This window comes from Pongo abelii, chromosome 2, assembly GCF_028885655.2.
Source record: "Pongo abelii isolate AG06213 chromosome 2, NHGRI_mPonAbe1-v2.0_pri, whole genome shotgun sequence".
Taxonomy (NCBI): Eukaryota; Metazoa; Chordata; class Mammalia; order Primates; family Hominidae; genus Pongo; species Pongo abelii.
In genome coordinates this window covers 100,281,649-100,298,203 of record NC_085928.1, presented here as the reverse complement: position 1 = coordinate 100,298,203, position 16,555 = coordinate 100,281,649, and the positions used below count along the sequence as shown (strand labels likewise).

The following is a 16,555-nucleotide window of genomic DNA, read 5'->3' as shown; positions in this document are numbered from 1 at the left end:
TCTGGCATCTGCAGAGAGGGAATGCCTCTTCATTCCTTTTTGAGACTTTTAGTTAAATCCATGTACTTTACATCAGTGTCAAGTGATCTGGGAAAGGCCCTTTTTTTTCTTACTTTTGCATCTGTTCAATTAGAGAGTGGAACCAGATCACCTCTCAGGACGCTGCTGGCTCTGACTCAATGTTTGACCAGAGTAGAGCCAGTGGGCAATTCTGGCTGTGTATTTGAAATGGATTGCGTTTGCCTTTGTATCAGAGATAAGCCAGGTGGCCACAAATCTGTTTCCTCTTCCTAGGCACATGGCTAAATTGTATTTCCCAGCCCCCTTGCATCTGTGTGGGCCTTGTGACTAAGTTCTCACCAGTGAATGCAAGGGCAGTTTGCTGGGTCATTTCAAGGCCAAGGCAGCTGAGAGCAGTTACGCTTCATCCAGTTCATTTTACCCTTTCCACAACAATCTTGGAGACTATGTGATGTGGGTAGCAGCATTCCCAAGATGGAAGAGGCTTAGTTTCCTGAGTCAGTGCTGGTGGAGAGCTGCCAAGGGAGCTGCCCAACCAGAACATCTCTGCATTTGACTTTGCACGAGTGAAAAATACAACTGATTGTTGAGTCACGCCATGGATACGTGGGATTGCTTGTTATAGTAGCTAATGTTAAGCGCCCTAATACAGGCATCCAGTGTCCATTCCCTCATTCCTTTTTCTGAAAGAAACAGTATCATTTTCAGTCCATATGCTCCAGAGGATTTACAATCATCTCTGAGTATCCAGGGGGGATTTGTTCCAGGACCCCCACAAATGCCAAAATCCGTGGGTGCTCAAGTCTCTGATATAACCTGGTGTAGTATTTGCACATAACCTACGCACATCCTCCCATATACTTTAAATCATTTCTAGATTATTTATAATACCTAACACAATGCCTACACATCACTTCATTTGTGTGGATTCATCCTAGTACTTGTTGCGCGGCAAATTCAAGTTTTGCTTTTTGAACCTTTGTAGAATATATATATTTTTTATACTTGTTTGAAGTTTATTGATACGTTACACTTGGTGGCAGACTCCTCCCTGAATGTTTGTTGACCCAAACAGTGTCATTTCTGGATCAGTTTTAAGTTTCTGCTTTGCGAACTTTGTGAGCACGAGTCACAGTTATCTCCCAAGCAATACTGTAACTTCCAAAGGGAGCACATTTGTCACCAGATCCTGAACTTTTTAAAGCTACACCTTCTACTAAGAAAGAAACAGAAAGAAAAACAAGGCTTTCTGGCCTGGGGACATCTTGTCCACTTGTAGCAAGATGAGCATTCTGGGGACTTAAGGTATGTTTCTGGAATTTCTCGTCTGCAGGAACAGCAATGGGCACTTATACTGCAGCATATCTCTTCAAGACTTCTGACTTTGAAACAACAGCATGTCCAGAAAGAGGTTTCCATTCCTGTGCTTTCTGAGGATTTGAGCCTACTAAGATAAAAGGTGGGGAGGGGGGGCACTGGTCTTACTATCTTTGATCATCTTGTAAGTTGGAGATCATCTTGTAAGTTGGTGGGTGCTGCAGAAACTGTGGATCCTTAGGATTAGATAGACAGAGTTGCTTGGGGAAAAGGCCCAGGTGCAGGTGGCAGTGATGGGTGACTTTGTTGATTCTTATCAGTTAGACAATAAGGGGTCCACATGTTAGAATATCGTGGTGGTTGTCCTACTTCACTTGCTGCCATTGCTAATATCTGAGAAGCAAACCGAGCTGTGTCAGCTGGGACATAGGCAAACTCTGGTGAAACAGCTGTTGGAGATGGTTATGAGGGTGGGGCAGTAGTCTTAGGGGTGGCTGGTTTGGAAGAAAGATCACGAACTGCTTCGGTTTGCTCGGTGCCTAGCTCAGCATAAATGGATGGAAACTGGGTGGTTTTGTCACTATATCCTGTTCCGGTTGCATTGTCCTTGTCTTTGTAGATTTTTCCATCTGTGTAGGTACTTTAGATTCTGTTCCTTCTGACCACTTCATCCAGAGAAGTAGTCCCTTCTCTATACATAATAAGTTCTCTAAAATAAACAACTGCAAACTGGGTCATGTTCTATGGGTTGGTTTTGAGAATGGCTCTGCTAATTTCCCTGAGCAGAGTCTTGAGGCTATAGGGTACGGCAAGTCTGGGCTTTGAAAAAAATATTTTGGCAGGATATCTGTAACTCAGCTTCTTTCCAGCTGTGCTCTTAAGAGCTTCCTTGTTGCCCCCTTGCTGGAATGTTTTTTAAACAAATATTTTAGATCTGCAGTTGATTGAATCCATGTATGCAGAACCGCGGATATGGAGGGCTGACTGTATGAGTACTATGAGCCTGGCCAATCAGAGCATTGCATGTCCCCCACCCTTAGCCACAGAGATTGGCTTAGCAATGGGCATTTGAGCCAAGCAGGGCCTTTGGGGAAGGCTCTGTTCTACTGGCTTTGAAGCTGTGATGAAGAATGCAGCTGCTGAGCACCACCACATGAAGAGAGGCTGCCTGAGGGTGGCCACAGAAGAGAACAGACAAGAGACAGAAAGTGAGATTGGGATAATCTGCTGGCATTGTATAAGCCCCCAGGTTCAATCACACTGGAAGCCAGATCTACCCCGGATATTTCAGTCACCAGAGCAAATGAATCCTCTCTTACTTTTGATTAAGTCATTTTGGTTTTTTTTTTTCTTTTGTCACTTGTTGCCAAAAGGGTATTAACTTATATAGGCAGTAAAGATGAGGAAGGTTTGAATAAAAACAAAATGAAAGTAGCTGCAGGTTTAATGCTATGCTCAGTATCATGAGCTCCTTTTGGAGTCAATTTTCTATTTTTTATAAGTCATCAATTTTTATCCACCAAATTTCAGAATGAGTGAATGAATAAAGGCCATGAAGGCCAGTGCCATGAGGAGAGTGAGCTATGCTTCAGCCAAAATACAAGAGTAGTTGGTGAAAGGTCTTTGGGGTACAACGTCACCTGATCTGCAGTTACATGTTATTTTCTATATAATATTTGAAAACATGATGTATTAGAACAAATTATTACAACTCTAACTTACATAATGAGTATGTATCACAGTACGGGATGCACAAATAAATGCAATACTCATAAAGTACTTGATGGATTTCTTTGACAATCAGCAGTGGTCTAGCTTGAATTCTTCCTGAACACTGAGGCTCAATTATCATTGCAGGAATCATTGTGCTATTACAGTTAGGCTCAGTTTGGAAGCTTTAGTAATTGTTAAGAGAAGAAAAACAACCTTCATAAAACAGAAAATAGTATGTGCATTTCAATATTGAGTTTTCCTTGGTTCATACAAATTGGCATCCTTCTTTACTCAGCCAAATTCAGAATGAATGATTGAATGAGTAAATGAATGAATAACAAAGTTACATAATTTACAACTGAAAACCCAATTCTAGTTGGTTGAACAATAAGAGAGTAATAGCCCCATGAAGCTGAGAAGTCCAAAAGACCAGAAGTCAGATCCACATGGTGAGATGAAGTCCTCCAAGACCCTCAGATTTTCTTCATGGAGCAGCGTCTTCATCTGCAGGCTTCGCATAGTCCCGGCAGACCAGCTTATCTTTAGCAGCAACAAGATGGCTGCAGAGTTCCAGGCTGTAACATCATTGCAATACATTCTCCAGGTTTAGAGAGAGGGTCTTCTTGCACTAGTTTTTGCAGAGGATGAGAAATCTTTCCTTGCTGGAAGGATTCAGTGATGCCCCCTCATCCCCTCGTGTGTCACTGGCCAATCCCTAGAGCCAGAGGGTCAGGAGATACTGGTTGGCTAAAGCTGATCAGAGCCTACGCATTGTTGGGGGTTTCAACCTCACCTAAATCACATGGTTAGGTAGGGAGGAAGGATGGTTTCCCAAAGGAAATATGGGGAGATTGTTCCCAGGAAGAGGGTGAATCAATGATGGGCAGCAGATAACAGATGTCTTCTACAAACAGGAAGTGTATTTGCTGCAGTAACCTTGAATGTATTTCAATAGCACCTCTTTGAAGAGCCATTTGCTTCATTTTGATACATTGAACAATCTCTAAAGGTCATAGAAAATCTGCAGTAAATGTTATTGAAAGGAAGGAAGGTAAAGAAAGAAAGACTGTTGGTAAAAGTAACACTAGTTTCACTAGCAAGTTCTCATATTTCAGTGGCTTAACACAACAGAAGTTTAATTCTGTTCTCCTGTCACGTGCTGGTCTGTCAGGTTTTTCATACTCTGATTCTGAGACCCGGGTTTCTTCTGTCTTGTACCTCAGCCAAAGGTTCCATAATATTTCACTTTCCAGGCCATAGATGGGGAAAAAGAGGGGAACATAACCTTTAGGAGGTTTTGGGAGGCCATACATAGAAGTGATACACATCACTTCTGCTTACCTTCTACTGGGCAGAACCCAGTCACAGGGCTACTTGTGACTTAACTGCAAGGGAAGCTGGGAAATGCAGTCCAGCTGAGTGTTCAGGAAAACAAAAACAAAAACAGAATCTATGAGAAAGGAACACAATCAGCCAGGCGCGGTGGCTCATGCCTGTAATTTCAGCACTTGGGAGGCTGAGGAGGGCAGATCACCTGATGTTGGAAGTTCAAGAGCAGCCTGGCTAACATGGTCAAACCCTGTCTCTATTAAAAATACAAAATTAGCTGGGCATGGTGGCATGCACCTATAATCCCAGCTACTCAGGAGGCTGAGGCAGGAGAATCACTTGAACCTGGGAGGCTGAAGTTGCAGTGAGCAGGGATTGAGCAACTGCACAGAGTGAGACTCCGTCTCAAAAAAATAAATAAATAAAATTAAATTACAAAAAAGAAAAAGAAAGGAACACAATTAAAGAAATTCCATTCCCCTGGTGCATTTGCTGGCAAAGAAAATGTTTTTCTAAATCAAAATGTATTACTAAGACAATAGGTGAGAATAGCTGCAGATTACATTGCACAAGTGTGTTAACACTATTTAAAACTTAAAAAAAGGCCAGGTACAGTGGCTTATGCCTGTAATCCCAGCACTTTGGGAAGCCAAGGCAGGTGGATCACTTGAGGCCAGGAGTTCGAGTCCAACCGGGCCAACATAGTGAAACCCCGTCTCCGCTAAAAAAACAAAAATTCGCCGGGCATGGTGGTGCAAACCTGTAATCCCAGGGCTGCAGTGAGCTGAGATTACTCCACTGCATTCTGTCCTGGGTGACAGGGTAAGACTCTGTCTCAAAAACAAACAAACAAACAAAATACTTAAAAGAAATCTGTATGGAACTGACATAGGCATACACAAATGGCAATTTCACATAGTTTGACTTAATAACAATTTGACATAAAATCTAGGAAATGGTGAAGCTGAAAACATATTGGGAACATCTCCTATTGAATTTCTGGGATCTTTATTTTGGAAAAACTTTCTGAGGTCTAATTTACATACGAGAAAATCCTGGCATTTTAGGTGTATAGTTTAATAGGTTTTGACAATCTTACTCAAGCTTTGATAGGGAAAATGTACAGGGAAGTAAGTCTATGCTACCACTATACAAAAGGGGTTGTTGAAGGAATGCCTGGAAACGTCTCTAAAACAATTTCTCTTTCTTTGAGCTAATTAACAGTGAAAAAAGAATTTTGTCCAAGTCAGATTATTGCTTCAGTTTGCTTAACCATGACAGATGTGACTTCAACCTTTGAATAGAATGAATATACATAACAGGTTTCTGATAAACCACATTTGCAGTGGTCAAGAGTCTGGGCTTTGGCATCATATTGATCTGGGTTGGGTTCTTTCTCTGTCACTTAGGCATTCTGAGGTTCAGTTTTCTCTTCCGCAAAATGGGACTGATAGCATACCAGCACTTGACAGGGTTCATATAAAGATTAAAAGAGATAGTACATGAAAACAGTAAAATGACTAGTTCATAGTAAGTGTTCAATACACATTAGCTGCTGTTATTATCATCACCCATTAGAAAAATACCCATTCTTTGAGAAACTCTGGTTTTGTACAGTATATGCCACTGAAAGGCTCCTGAAGACATCATGCTCAGCTTGACTTCTTCATCTTTTTTTATTCACCTCCCATTATTTTTTTATAAGATATTTTGAATTCCCTGTGGAAGCAAGAACCATAGTAACAAGCTTTCAGCATCATTTTGCTTTTGAGATAATCATTAATGGAGTTATTTTGATACTTTTTTTTAAAAAACAAGACAGCCTTGAGCTGTAACTACAAATGCCTTTTCAAATCCCCTGATTTATTTTTCTGTTCATCTGAACTCTTGTATCTTCATTTTCAGATGTTCTTGATGAATGGATAATGTTGTCTTTAGATGTTCTCAACCATCCTGGGCACATTAAAATCCACCCGATGGCTCTCATCAAGTGGAAAAGAAAAAGGGGAAATCCAAGCAAAAAGATATTGCAGACTCATCTTTCTGAGACACGTGCACCTGCTAAGGGAGTAGCATTAAGGAAATCTACAAAGTCAGCCTCTGATTATCAAGGTTCTTCCTTAAGGAGAAAAGGAAAAAAGCAAAAGCAAAATAACACATTTACTTCAAAGAACTCCTGCCTGAGCGAAGGAAAAGTAGCCTCATTGCTTTGATCCTTTCACTGAGCAAAACAACATGAAAAGAGAAAACAAGGCTCAAAATATGGGGTTTTGTTGAGCGCATCATTAGGAGTGTTTATTGGCTGCTGCAAACACACATCCCAGCTCCGGAGCATGCGGTAAGGTTTGCTCAATGACAGCATGAGAGCAAGCCTCACTAGCTTCCCCAGGGAAGGCAGGGCAGTTGATTCTGAGTCTCACTCCTTTTCCAAGAGAGGGAGGAGGGACCTTAAGTTTCAAACCTCCTTGGCTTCCGGTGAGTTCAGGCTTTAGAAATACACTTGGATTTTTATTTAAGACCTTGGTTTGTTTACCCTTGATAAACACTGTCCGATTCTTTTCTTCCCTTTGAAGAGAAAAGCTCTTGAATAAGCTGATGAAAAAGGCTTTTTGCATATCAGCTTTTTCAAAACAACGCTGTAATAAGTGCAAACAAATCAGGATACGATGAATTATATTTCCTCTTTAAAATACAGAGTTTAATGAATATAAGATGATGGGGAAGTGTTTTTGCGAAAGTGCTCTTCGAATCCAGAATACTGGGAGGTAGTTAGTACGCTAAAAGTATGGACCGAATTTGCCTTCCTGTACTTCAGGACAGTATTTCTCAACTGGTGTGTGTGGCCTCAGTCCTTCAGAGGTGACCTGTCACATTTTGATGAATGCATAAAGTTAATTTGTTTTACAGTGAGGGAACTCCCAACATAGCACTGAGCAGACAGAATGTGACGCTGAGTGGCACTGTCACCGTCTACTACAAGGAGGTAAAAGGCATAATTTAATAGTAAGCTGGCACCAAAGAAAGATTTCATAATTTGGGAAATGTGCAAACACTTTGCTTCATGAGCACGTAAGAGAGTGTGGCCAGGTAGGAAGCAGGCCCATACGGCAGCTCTGCTGGAAACTCCACGAAGGTGGAAGCCCAGGGTTTCTCCTAGCACTTGGAGCCCATTGCCCCACATGGGGCTAGACAACAACAAATCGTTGTTCCATAAATGAATGAATGAATGAACCTGTCACATAGTGGCAAAGGGTGACCAAGGAGCTAGACTCTGGATGAAATCTGTCAAACTAGACCAGAAAACCAAAGGCTAAGAACCTTTGTTTTGAGCAGGAGAAAACCCTGTCTTTTCGACAGTCTTTTCTTATGTTGTATGTATTTTCTTGATTTGCCTCCCGTCCTGGCCTGGAAGCTCACTGAGGGCAGAGTGCTCGTCTTAACTCTTCTCTTTTTTTGAGACAGAGTCTTGCTCTGTTGCCCAGGCTGGAGTGCAGAGGTGCAAGCTCAGCTCACTGCAACCTCTGCCTGCCAGGTTGAAGCGATTCTCCTGCCTCAGCCTCCCATGTAGCTGGGATTACAGACATGTGCCATTATGCCCAGCTAATTTTTGTATTTTAGTAGAGACAAGATTTCACCATGTTGGTCAGGCTACTCTCGAACTCTTGACCTCAGGTGATCCACCTGCCTCGGCCTCAAAAAGTGCTGGGATTACAGGCATGAGATACTGCGCCCAGCTACTTGTCTTAACTCTTTTGGTCTTTTTTCTTCTTTTAGAGGGCCTTGTGCATGGCATGAGATGCTAAATGATGCTGAACCCATGAAAGAATCCAGACTGTCATCTTCATCACCATCATTATCACCATCATATTCACCTTTGTTATCATTTTTATCATTTTCCTTCATCATCAACCTTCATTATCTTCATCATCTTTTTCTTCCCCTTTGTTGATTTCATTTTCCCTCGGGATAGTGTTGTGCTGATTTCTAAGTGCTTTCACGGGTATGATTCTGTGGCGGTATACACTTGTGCTCTCCGGCTGACCTGGTTAGGATTTTCCTGGTGGTCAGCATCAGCGTCAGCCCCTCTTCTTGGGCGCCTGCTACTGGTTCTGCTTGTTCTCCTGATTCTCCAGGCACATCTTTAGGAATAGGCGGCTTTAGGTGCAGTGAGGAAACATAAGCTAGTATTTATTATAGTAAAAGAGAAATTTGTTAAATCACTAGGCAAAAATCAATAATTCAAACAAAGAAAAAGGGACTAAAAGCAAAGTTGCATTGCTTTCAGTAATGTAAAGTACTCTGCTTTAACCCTATTTTGGCCAGTGTTCTTAGTGAAGAATGCGCCAGTTCTTAAATATCACATGACTTCCTTATTAGTCTTAACAAAATAACAAAGAACTGTGCATATGAGAATGGTTAGAGCAGCCTTTTCATCCTACTGATATCAATACAAATAAAGAGATATTTTGCTGCAACAGGTCCTGGCTTCAAAAAGAGCCATAAATGCCTGTTTTTTTTTTTTAATCATTTCTGACTCTTGATTTTCAGAGCATTTGATCTCTCTTCTTTCTCTCTCTGGCATCCTCTATCACAAGCATGAAGTGGAGATTCGTGGAGCCCTCGAGCCAGTTCTTTGGTTTTCAGGTAACTCTTTTAGATAAACTTGAACGAATAAATTCATATAACTTGACAATGTACTCATTTAAAGAGACAGAGCTACTTTGAGACTTGTCTGAAATGAACAATGTTTGGGGCCTTTTAAACGAAAAATCATCAGAACCACACCCTACCACCACCACCATGTGGACTTCTGCTATTTGAATTATGATATCACTTAAATGCATATTGCAGAAAAGTGGATATAAACTTCTTATGTTTGTAGTTCTTATAAAACCGTAAAACAGAAAACTAATTTATAGGTTAAAGTCAAACAATAAAACAAATGCAATTAAAGTTAACTGCATTAACTTTAGAAAGATATGGTTTGTGAAAGATATGGTTTTTTGGCAGTAAATCACTGCTTGAAACAAGATGCTGGCCATCTTGGCTTTTTGTGAACTCCTTTGGTACAAATGCAGTATGTTAGAGTTGTGGCCAACTCAGTTCTTCACTCACTAGCCTTTGACAAAGTAGTACCATTGGCACCAACATAAAGTAAACACAAATGCAAACTTGGGCTTTGCCTTGTGTAGGTTGGCCATCCAGGTGGTACAGAATATGCTTACATCAATTTATTTTATCATCAACATGAAAACATCAAATTAAAAACTCTCCTTAGAGAGCTCACAGGTGCCTGTAAACTCATCCCAGTAACATAGTAAATATGGATTTAGAGTTAAACCGTTGAACTCAAGCTTATAATGAAAATGTTTTGATTATAACACAGTCAGCTTTACATGTTGTAAGGATGGTTTTGTACTTTTTTCTAAGGAGTCCATTTAACTTAGTTATAATTTACCAAATGGAATGGGTGTTTCAATAGGAATATAAAAGGCTTTGAAGGAATTGAAAATCTTTTTTCCCTTTTTTTCTTCTATGCAATCAGTATGGCCTTAGTTACACTGCAGTAACAAATAACCCTCAAATCGTAGTGTATTAACCTAGCAAAAGTATATTTCTCCACTGTTGGTTGGGATGGGGCCTCTGCTCCTGTGGTCACCTGAAGACTGACTCAAGCTGATGGAAGCCTTGACATGTGCTCCCACCATCTCCCTGGCAAGTGAAGAAGGTGTGATGACTCATGGCTTGACTCTCTAAAGTTCAACCTTCTATACACAAACCATCAGTTACAGACAGTTATATGGCCACCCTAATTTCAAAAGAGAGGAGTACAATCCCACCATGTGCTCACAGAGGGGAGAACTGTAAGTATTTGTGAACAGCCCAAGTGCCCACCAGCCCTTCCTTAATCCTCCCTTACTTGGTACAATAGCAGGACTCTCAGGGGAAAGTACTGCCTCTGATGTCTCTGTTGGGTTGTCTGCCTGCCTTATCTCTTTAAAAATACTCCTGCCATCTTAGAGAGCAAATGGGTAATACAAAATAAGAAGTTATATTTATTACTTTTAGAAAACAAAAGGAAGAAGTATGTAGTTGAGCAAAGGTTGAATAAAAATTGCAAATTTTGTGTTTAGAGGTAATTAATAAAAATAATATCATCTTCCTTCCTGGAGTAAAACTCATCTGAAACAGCTCTGACAGCAAAAAGGTTAGCTTTGGAATTTGAATCCCATGGTGGATATTGGTTAGCAAACAGGACCCCCAAACCTTTTAGGGGTATTTGGTAATTATTACTCTTTTGGTGACTGTAGTTATTGATGAAAAAAACCTATGAGTATCTTGTATTTTCACTTCTACATTTTAAGTGGCAGTGGGATCAAGGATAATTGTGCATGTAGTTTGTATTTAAATAAGGCATGTGAGTGGAAATATCACTGAATTTGCCTCTCAGAAATCAGTGCTCAATCGCGATGTTGAAATGTGCATTAAAAGTACCTCATGCTATGATAATTAAATGTTATGTTTTCCAGAGATGCTAAATGACATCTCCTGAGGGTCTCAATATTTGCAAGTACCTCTATTTTACATGGCAGAACTTTTAAAAATTAGCAATACTAACTTTTATAAATTGAGGATTTAAAATGAAAATTAGACATACTCATTTTCTCAAGATATTTTATTCTACTATATGACCAATGATAAATCTTTAAGTCTCTGGATACAGTACATAAAAAGTTGAAATGTTTTTCTTTCATCAATAGATTGCACCAAATATGCTACTTTTTCGCTTTCATTTGGCCATTATGTTTTTTAAAAAGTCAAAGTGACTTCTTTTGTGATAGGTAGTATAAATTTAGATAGAAAACAATTATTGTCTTTGATGTCTATTAAAAAAGTGAAGCATGTTCACTGTAGGAAAATCAGGAAGTACTGAAGAATATAAAGAACCAAACCAAATAAAGCAGAGGTTAAAAAATAATAACTAGTCATAATCTTACTACCTAAGAGCAATCACTTAACGTAGTGTTTTTCTTACCAGTCTTTTTAAAAATGTGTATGTGTGTGCACAGTTGGGATCATATGTAGGGAATTTCATTTTCTACATTTTTCATTTAACATTAGAATGTTTTGGGTGGTGGTGGTGATGAGGAATGTACCAGGCCCTGTTTTATAACCTTTTTCTTAGAATTATGCAACTTCCTCCCAAATTTCAGAAGACTGTTCTTCTTGGGATAAAAGCAACAACAACCCTTACCCACAAGGATGTGCCCCATGGGATGCTATTGGAAGCAAGTATCATAAATCCTGACTCAAATTAAACAATAAGGACATTTATTATTCCACGTTATTAGGCATCCAGAGGTAATTCAGGCTTCAGCGGTTGCTTGATATAGTGGCACAGTATCTTCAAGGACCAAGGTTCTTCCCATATTGCCTCTCCGCTGTCCATCCAATTGGCTTTGTCTCTGGGTTGATGGCAGCAATTAGGTCAAGGGGCTTCCTTATGGATGCCTAAAGGGAAACAGAAAGATATCTCCCTCAAGTACAGCATGAAAGTCCTCCTGTCACTTGGGGGTCCAGTTGGTCCAGTTTAGGTTACATTCCTGCCTGGGCACCATTAGCAGTTGTCTTGTGCAGTGCTTAAACCTAGGATCCAGGACTGGCCTCAATCTATTGGAACCCTCCCTGGAGCTGAGGGTGGTGCCATCTTTTCCTGCATCACAAAGCTGTATGGGGAAGGGCTGACTACCTCCACAAAGTTGGAATTCTTTTAGTGGGAATGGATGTGATGCTGAATGTGTATCCAACATCATCCAGTAAAAGGGCCCCTTATGATGTCTCTCCTGCCTACCCTCTCCACTTCTCCAGTCTCACCTTGCACTGTGGTCCCCCACCTCTTTGGCTCCAGCTTCTACAGGTCATGTTCTCAACCTCAGGGCCTCTTGTCCATGCTGTTCTCTCTTCCTGGGATGCTCTTGCCTCCTCTCCTCTCATTTCCTAGTTAATTCCTACCCATATTTCAAATGTCAGCTGAGCTCCCCCGTCCCCTGATGAGGTCAAATCTCTTATTCCTTTTCCTTTCTGGCACTTGGTAGTGTTCAGTCTTTACTTAATTGCATCTTTCTTGACTAGGGTTTCTTTGTTTTCCGCTAATTCTAGCCTCCCTTAAGGTGGAAATTACCTCACCATTTTATTTCCTGTGCCTAACATAGTGCCTGAAATACGTAAGGTGCACAACAAATAACCTGTGAATAAAATATGACTGAAATTAATTTTAAGCAGAAGTTAGCTGCCAGCATAAAAAGATGAAATTTAATGTTCAAAATCTAAATTTAGTATTTACCCTTGTTTATTCCAAGTGTTATCCTATAGGGGAACAGGGATGGCATTTCAAAGCTGACTCTACTAGGGAGGCCCTGAGAATGTGGAGACCAGGGGAGAAGAGTAAGTGGTAATTGTAAGTTTGCCATACCATGTGGTTAAGGGGTAACTTACCACGCTATTGTGCCAGATCTCATGGGATTGATTGCTTGTTTATAGGGGCAAATAATAGCCTGGTGCCCCCCTCCTTTTCTTATTTTGTCACCTTAAGAAGGTGAATCCCCTTTTTCTCAGTGAAAAAGGGATAATTTTGGATGCGAATTATGAGAGAAATGAGAATATAGTCAAGGTGTGAAGTTTCTCCTGGGTAATATTTTTGTTTCATTTAATGAGAAAATATATACATTCTGTTAAGAAATCAAATAGTTTATATATTTTAAACCTTCCATATTTTGAAGATTTATTGAAGAATATTGTTAAAATGCTAATAACTCATGAGGCTTCGCAGAATTGATATTAAACTTCTACCTATAAAGATATTAATACAGGCCAGGCACAGTGGCTCATGCCTGTAATCCCAGCACTTTGGGAGGCCGAGGTAGGCAGATCACTTAAGATAAGGAGTTCGAGACCAGCCTGGCCAACATGGTGAAACCTCATCTCTACTAAAAATACAAAAATTAGCCAGATGTGGTGGCACGTGCCTGTAATCCCAGATACTTGGGAGACTGAGGCAGGAGAATCACTTGAACCTGGGAGGCAGAGGTTGCAGTGAGCTGATTGCGCCACTGCACTCCAGCCTGTGTGATAAGACTCTGTCTCAAAAAATAAATAAATAAAAAAATAAAAAGATACTAATACAAATGGTAATGGAGGGGGAATATAGAGAAGATCAATTTTGTACAGAAAAACCATTGGTTAGTATTTTCTTTTTTTCTTTTGTATTTCTTTTTATTATTATTATACTTTAAGTTCTAGGGTACATGTGCACAATGTGCAGGTTTGTTACATATGTATACATGTGCCATGTTGGTATGCTGTACCCGTTAACTCGTCATTTAAAATAGGTATACATTTTCCTATACTCTTAAGTCTAAGGATGTAGAAAACAGTCTTTGTTTATATTATGTTAATGTCTGCCTACTGTCTCATTATCTGAGCATGCAGTGTCTAACCTGAAATTGACATTTCATTCTCCCCACCTCTTGCTACTATGAATAATGCTTAGGTGACCATCTCACACATAAATCTCGGCATAAATCCTCGTTCCAGGTTATGTCCTCCGGACAGATTTCCAGAAATAGAATTACTGGGATGTCTACTTTTAACGTCCAGCTTCAAAAGCCTTCTGTGCATTCAGCATTTGAAAAATGTGTTGGCTTACCGCGATTCTGAAATTGAAGACTAGGCAGAGGAGATGAGGTGTCCAGCTCAGGGCACTGCACTGGCTCACCCACGATAAGGGACAATCTGCAGGTGTGCCAGGGATGTGGGCATTGCGATCTGACATGCAGATTGTCAGAAAGATGGCTGCATTCGTGGGCAAGTTTCTTGCTTAGACCCCAGAGTGTGAGAACTCTGAGGGGAACCCAGGTGAAGTCCATGTCAGCAGCTCACCTTTAAATATTAGACTTGGAATGTGATCAATCAGCAAGCCACAAGGGAGAAAGTATAAATAAAACATGTGCCTTGCAAAGAGGGCAAAGCTGCAGTTTGCCAAGTGCACCATAATTGCTTCTGGTTAATTATCTCAGTGGTGAGCTGGGAGCACCAAAGGCAAACACTTACATCCACATTGTGGATAAAAATAATGCCACTTCTTGGATGATCCTAATTTCGGCTGTCAAGATGTGGACAATGAGCATCCAGTTCCTTTGGATAGTTAAGAGATGGATAATGATTTCAGATAGCTCCAGTTTTTGAATCATCAATTTTTATCACCATTATAATTACTTATAATAATAAAGTAATATAATTATTAATAATAACCACTAATAATTACAATAATACTTACTGAATGCAGTCATCGGGCTAAGCACCTCCCATACATTAGCTCACTGGATGCCCACAATGACCCTAAGAGGCAGTATTACTTTCGTGATTTTCTTTTTGTTTTTTTGTGGTTTTTTTTTTGAGACGGAGTCTCACTCTGTCACCCAGGTTGGAGTGCAATGGCACGATCTTGGCTCACTGCAACCTCCACCTCCTGGGTTCAAGCAATTCTCCTGCCTCAGCCTCCTGAGTAGCTGGGATTACAGGAGTCTGTGCCACCATGCCCGGCTAATTTTTGTATTTTTAGTAGAGATGGGGTTTCACCATGTTGGCCAGGCTGGTCTCGAACTCCTGACCTCAAGTGATCCACCCACTTCGGCCTCCCAGAGTGCTGGGATTACAGCTGTGAGCCACTGTGCCCGGCTGTACTTTCATGATTTTCAGCTTTGGGAACTGAAGCTTAGAGAGATTAAGTGACTTGTCCAAGGTCACACAGCTGATATGGATTCCCAGTTGTTATGTTAGGATACAGAGATTTCTCTTAGCCACTGCAGCAGACACTGCTGGTGCCCCACCTAGATAGCAGATCTAGGAAGGCCCCTTTTACCATTCAGTGTGCCCATCCCCCAACTGCTAGAGGTGTTGCTGTTAATAGCTCACACCTGAAACCTTTTCTGTTGCCCTTCAGAGATTAGAGCAACTTTACCTGGAAGTGCCTAGGGGTAACAGTCAACCTCTATCCTGGAGCGGTACAAAGCTAATAAACAGATGGTGCAGAAGCATAAAAGCCCAGCTCCCTTGTTTAAGGTGGCTCAAGTTCTGTGATACAGTGTGGTTCTAGAGTTCTCTGCAGGATCACACTGTGGCCACATGTCACCTAAACTACATCCTTGCCTAATTTCTTTTTCCCTAGCCTACTTTCCCCCTCCCATGCCATTTGCCCTGAGATCACTCCCTTAGTAAGTGACAAATCTCCTCTCCTGCTCTACTTCTAGGGAGCCTGACTGAAGATAACCACTATGCCAAGTTAATTTCTGGTATGTTGTCTCATTTGCTGAAGGAATCCTTCCCACTGAAGCAGTGTTGCCTTGCCTTGTCTCTATGACTTTGGATACACTTTAGAGCCTTATGTGCCTTCTCTGCAAGATGAGAGAGCTAGATTGGATGGTCCTTAGGCTTCTAGTCCTGGAAGCTGCTGCAGTTTCCACTCTCTAAAATCCATAGTTTTGTGGCTGTGCCAAAAAAGGGACATTTGGCTTGGTAGTGTGCCTCTGGTAGGAAGGCCCCCAGACAGTGTGAACTTACTTTTCTCCTCTCTCTCCATCCCTACTACAGGGGATTCCTGAAGGGACTGGAGTCCGCTGGAGCTTGTGTGTGTGAGTGTATGTGACTCAATGGGCTGGAATATTCCTTAATTCTGAAATGTCTTTAGGAGAAAATGGCATTCCTAAGGTTAGGCAGTGAGGGCAGCATCCTCCAGCGCAGAAAAGTTACTGTTTGGGATGGGGTAGGGGTAGGCATTCCATGTCTAGAACAGGTCAGATGAGTGGAGCTAATGGATCTTCGGATTTATTAAGGGGGAGATCACTGGTGACTTTGACAAGAGTGGGTTCAATGGAATTCGCTCTGACTGGAACGCATTAAATAGAGAATAATGGCAGTGAGGTCTTACAGTTGGCAGCAGTCCTGGAGACTTTCTGACCGTGGTGACTCTCTGATCATGGTAGTGGTTGCATGGCTTTGAGGTCAACAGTTATAATGCAAGTTTCCAGATCAGGCAGTGCTTCCTTGTCATAGGAGAGGCAGCAGTCTTTTGGTGGTCCATTTCTGCCATTCTAGAAAACTTAAGGTAGAGTCATTT

The 16,555-nt window shown here is 41.0% G+C and overlaps 1 pseudogene; it reads right to left on the bottom strand.

The window, feature by feature from the left end:
* Positions 1-1,115: 1,115 nt before the first annotated feature.
* Positions 1,116-3,570, bottom strand: LOC100450802 (calcium-binding tyrosine phosphorylation-regulated protein-like; annotated as a pseudogene).
* Between the last annotated feature and the right edge of the window lie 12,985 nt (positions 3,571-16,555).